Raw genomic sequence first — 5,607 nt, 5'->3', positions numbered from 1 at the left:
GCGGGAAGGGTGAAGCTCAGTAGCTGAATGTGATCATTCTCACTTCCAGCGGTGCACACAGGAGAGGGGCGGGAGGAGAAGGAGCAGATCGATCCTCTCCTATCTGTGTGAGGGAGGAGGGACTGTCAGTGCAGGCTCTAAATCAGTGACAGGGCCCCCCCTCACATGGCAGAACTCCAGGGCCCCCTCACAGTAGCGGAACTCCAGGGCCCCCCTCACAGTGGCAGAACTCCAGGGCCCCCTCACAGTAGCGGAACTCCAGGGCCCCCTCACAGTAGCGGAACTCCAGGGCCCCCCTCACAGTGGCGGAACTCCAGGGCCCCCATCACAGTAGCGGAACTCCAGGGCCCCCCTCACAGTAGTGGAACTCCAGGGCCCCCCTCACAGTGGCGGAACTCCAGGGCCCCCCTCACAGTGGCGGAACTCCAGGGCCCCCCTCACAGTAGCGGAACTCCAGGGCCCCCCTCACAGTGGCAGAACTCCAAGGCCCCCCTCACAGTGGAAGAACTCCAAGGCCCCCCTCACAGTAGCGGAACTCCAGGGCCCCCCTCACAGTAGCAGAACTCCAGGGCCCCCCTCACAGTGGCAGAACTCCAGGGCCCCCCTCACAGTAGCGGAACTCCAGGGCCCCCCTCACAGTAGCGGAACTCCAAGGCCCCTCTCACATGGCAGAACTCCAGGGCCCCCCTCACAGTGGCAGAACTCCAGGGCCCCCCTCACAGTGGCGAAACTCCAAGGCCCCCCTCACAGTGGCAGAACTCCAAGGCCCCCCTCACAGTGGCAGAACTCCAGGGCCTGGTCACAAGTACGACTGCTGAGACTCTGGGAGTTCTGGTGCTGTCTGCGTAAAAAGGTGCCACACGTCACACTTTAAAGCTGCACACACGTGTGGAATGGCGACAAACTACAGTACCTACAAATCTCCATAGGGGACGCTTTAAAAGGTTACCAGTTCAGAGTTACACAGGAGGTCTGCTGCTAGAATTATTTCTCTCACTCTAACGTTCCATGCCTCACATGTGTGGTGCGCACACCGTTTACATACTGTATGCAGGACCAACGTATGCGTTGACTTTTGCACATGAATTGCAGGACCTATATATATTTTTTTAGCAAAGACTCTGCAGAATAAAATGGCGGTCATTGCAATATTTTTTGTCACGCAGTATTTGCGCAGCGGTCTTTCAAACGCCATTTTTTTGGAAAAATTACATCTTACTGCATTTTTAAAAAACGAAACAGTAAAGTTAGCCCAATCTTTTTGTAGATTGTGAAAGATGATGTCACGCCAAGTAAATAGATACCCAACATGCTATGGTTTAAAATTGCGCACACCCTCGGAATGGCGACAAACTACGGTCAATAGAAATCTCCATAGGCGACGCTTTAAAAATTTTTAACGGTTACCAGTTTAGAGTTGCAGAGGAGATCTTTTGTTTTAAATTATTGCTTTTGCTCTGGCGATACCTCGCATGCGTGGTTTGAACAGCGATTTAATTTGCGGACGTGACTTCCGTATACGTTTTCTTTCGTGCGCGAGCTCACAGCGACAGGGGCGATTACAATTTTTTTTTTCCTATGTATTTTATTTCTTTTTTTAATTTTTGCACAGGTTTAAAAAAAAAAAAAAAAAAAATCTGATCGCTTTTATTGCTGTCACAAGCATTGTAAACATCCCTTGTGACAGCAATAGGCAGTGACATGTACTCTTTATGGAGGAATCGGGGGTCTTAACCACTAGCCGACCGCTCACGTTGCTGCTACTGCGGCACAGCGGCTCCCCTGGGTCCAGCGGCGCAGACTTACGTCGCTGGATTCCTCCATCTCTCGGAGGCGTGCGCCCCCTGCCGGAGGCTCGCTCCCGCTGTATTCGGACACAGCGAGAGGTCGGGCCAGGGGTGGAGAGGCGGTGATCACCGCCACTCTTCCCCGATCGTCAGGGATCGAGTGAGGAAATCCGCCCGCTTGTGTAAACAAAGCAGCCAGATCTCCTCTGTAACAGGCAGGGACAGATCACAGGATTCAGCATAGCTGAACCTGCGATCTGTGTCTGTGTCACACAGTCCCCTCCCCCCACACACGTCAGTAAGCATGAGGCACACATTTAACCCCTTGATCACCAACACTGTTAACCACTTTCCTGTCTGTGTCATTATTACAGTAACAGTGCATATTTTTTAGCACTGATTACTGTAGTAATGTCACTGGTTCCCCCAAAAGTGTCAAAAATGTCAGTTAGGAGTCCGATCTGTCCGCCGCAAAAAATCGCAGATCGCCGCCATTACTAGTAAAAAAAAAAAAAAACAATAAAAATGAAAAATCTTTCCCGTAGTTAGTAAACGTGATAACTTTTGCGCAAACCAATCAAAATACGCTTTTTGGGATTTTTTTTTTACCAGAAAATATGTAGCAGAAGACAAATTGGCCTAAAATGTTAAAAAAATTTGATTTGTAAATATTTGGGGGGGGGATTTTATATATCAGAATGTGAAAAATATTGTTTTTTTTTTTCAAAATTGTCGCTCTTTCTTCAAAAATTAAAAATTGCAGAGGTGATCAAATACCACCAAAAGAAAGCTCTATTTGTGGGGGAAAAAAAGGACATCAATTTAGTTTGGGTACAGCGTCACACGACCGCGCAATTGTCCGTTAAAGTAACGCAGTGCCGAACCGCAAAATATGGCCTGGTCAGGAATGGGGTAAAATCTTCCGGTCTTAAAGTGGTTAAAAATACGCTCATTGAGAATTTTTTCGTCAAAGACGTAGCTAAATACATTTTGGCCTAAATATATGACAAAAATTAAATATATTGGATATTTTTTAACTGTCAAAGTGGAAATTGTCAATTTTTTCGCAAAATTTTCTGCTCTTTTTTTATTAATATCGCAAAAAATAAAAAGCGCAGAAGTGATCAAATACCACCAAAAGAAAGCTCTGTATGTGGGGAAAAAAAGGACGTAAATTTTGTTTGGGTAAAGCAGTGCCAAGTTGAAAAAAGTGGCCTGGATTTTAAGCAGGAAAATCCTCCGGGGCTAAAGTGGTTAAAGACCCCAAACCCCTCCACCGCACTTAAGCCCCGGTTCACATTTGTGCGAGTGCCGGGTTCGCATGTAATGTCGGAGCGCACTGCTCCGACATTACATGCGATCGGCTGTGCGGTGCGAGTTTAGCCATACAGTTTGTATGGCTAAATTCGCATCGCACCCGGAGCAAACACGCACAGGAGCCGCATCAGGATCGGATCGCACAGCGATTCACACTTGTGCGATCCGCTCCTGTGCGAACTGCACGATCGCACTGCGATATGCGATCAAACTGGGGGTGTCGTTAAGATTACATTGACACCCCCAGCGTATCGCATATGGCAGTGTGAACTGCCGGGGGTGCGTGTGCGATGCGGGAACAGGCTGCGGATTCGCAGCCTTCCCGCATCGCATAAATGTGAACCGAGCCTCAATGTATTCAAAATGCCAAAAACAGCATTTTTAAATACAGTCACATTTTAAATTCGGCGACTTTAGCAGCCGAGTAACCCAGACATGGCGTCATGGACGCCACCTCCGGGTTACCTCATCGGAGACCTGATCGAAGCCGCATCCGGCTTTGATCGGGACTCCAACCAGCCGGCGGACGCGCCGGCTCTGCCCCGGGACGGGAGAACCGGGGCAGAGCTGCAGAAGGCGGCAGAAGGGGCTCCCGCCCGCTGGGGTAACGATCGAGCGGCTCCCGAGCCGCATCGGCCATTACCGCCGGAAAGCCGACCACCGACTCTAAAAAATGGTACCGGGATGATGCCTAACCACTTATTACAGCCGACTTAGGTCTACGTCGATTTGCGGTAAGTGGTTAATAACTGTGGAATATATTTCTATCCCTTTTGCAAACTAAAAATGGCCCCCGATATGGAGAGGCAATCATACCGGGGTATTTCCTTAGCTTACAAGGACTAGACGTGTATTACTATATAAAGATATCTCCCTTGGTGTTACCTATAAATAGGGCACTAACAATGGTGCAACCAGATTGGTCTAGGGTACCTTTTTATATTTTTACTCTTGGATATTTTCCTTTCAAGGATCACTGTCCATGGATGTGTCCCCGACCTTCAATTTCTCGTCACACACTATTATTATTACACTATTATTATTATTTTTTCTAATTTTATTATCTGTTTTATTTAATTATTATTATTATTTTCTAATTTTATTATCTATTTTATTATTTTTTTTTATTTTTTTTTACTGTATCTTTCATTTTGTTTTCCTTTATCACTTTTATTGCTGTCACAAAGGATGAACAACATCTCTTGAGATAGCCGAAACAGTGACAGGTTTTCTTTATGAAGAGATTTGGGGGTCTATTAGACCCCCCCCAGATCTTACCTCTGCCCTTCAAAGCATCTGATCAAACCCAGATCGGTTTGATCCATTGCAGTCCAGTAATGGCTTGTTCACATCTCAGCGAAACCGGAAAGCGAGGTGCGATTTTTGCAAGAGGGTCAGCGACTTCTTTTGCTGGTTTCTCATGCATAGGGCAGCCTATTGAAATGAATGGGGTGCCCTCCATGCGATGCGTGGGAATGCGTTCTTGCTCCGTCGCCCCCTGCATGGTGTGCGTGGTGCCTCGATCTTTTTTTATTTTGCTCACCAATGAATAACACGTCTCCTATATAAAGCTGTGCTGACCAGGGCAGTTCCCGAAAATATTCTCCGTATACTGTATACTTGGAGATCTATATTTAGGAAGGACATTGGATGCCGGCACAGAAATAGAATTTATTTAAAGCGCAGACTAGAACAATTGTGAGCTCTTCCTCTAGATTTAGGACTGAGTCACAGCACAATGGAAGTCATATCTGCTCCGTACATCCACTCCTAACAACGATGTATCAGAAATGATGAATAAAGCTCTCCGCCTATGTGATACCACTCACACCCTGTACAGCACTGCGGTATATGTCAGAGCTATATAAATGTATTATAATAGTGTGTGACTGTGAGGGGACATTAGAGTGTAAGCTCCTCTGGTGACTGATGTGACTGGCTCAGTGATCTCTGTACAGCACTGCGGTATATGTCAGAGCTATATAAATGTATAATAATAGTGTGTGACTATGGAAGGACATTAGAGTGTAAGCTCCTTTGGTGACTGGCTCAGTGATCTTTGTACAGCACTGCGGTATATGTCAGAGCTATATAAATGTATAATAATAGTGTGTGACTGTGGGGGGACAATAGAGTGCAAGCTCCTCTGGTGACTGATGTGACTGGCTCAGTGTTCTTTGTACAACACTGCAGTATATGTCAGAGCTATATACTTTAAATGTATTATAAAAGTGTGTGACTCTGGGGGACATTAGAGTGTAAGCTCCTCTGGTACAGAGGCTGATGTGACTGGCTCAGTGTTCTCTGTACAGCACTGCGGTATATGTAAGAGCTATATAATTGTATAAAAATAATAGTGTGTGAGTGTGGGGGGACAATAGAGTGTAAGCTTCTCTGGTGCAGAGACTGATGTGACTGGCTCAGTGTTCTCTGTACAGCACTGCGGTATATGTCAGAGCTATATAAATGTATAATAATAATACTGTGTGTTGGGGGACAATAG

General features: G+C 46.5%; 1 long non-coding RNA gene across 1 annotated transcript in view; it reads left to right on the top strand.

Annotated features, from left to right (window-relative positions):
* The first annotated feature begins 5,144 nt into the window (after positions 1 to 5,144).
* The window catches only part of LOC309567852, a 463,599-nt gene continuing 463,136 nt past the window's right edge, over positions 5,145 to 5,607 (top strand). Inside the window, exons 1-2 of the long non-coding RNA XR_014225966.1 lie at positions 5,145 to 5,214; positions 5,462 to 5,555. This is a non-coding gene — a long non-coding RNA (uncharacterized lncRNA). The remainder of the gene's footprint in view (positions 5,215 to 5,461; positions 5,556 to 5,607) is intronic.

The sequence above is a fragment of the Pelophylax lessonae genome, assembly GCF_965119305.1.
Source record: "Pelophylax lessonae genome assembly, chromosome: 12".
Lineage (NCBI taxonomy): Eukaryota > Metazoa > Chordata > Amphibia > Anura > Ranidae > Pelophylax > Pelophylax lessonae.
This window is presented reverse-complemented; position numbering and strand designations above follow the sequence as displayed.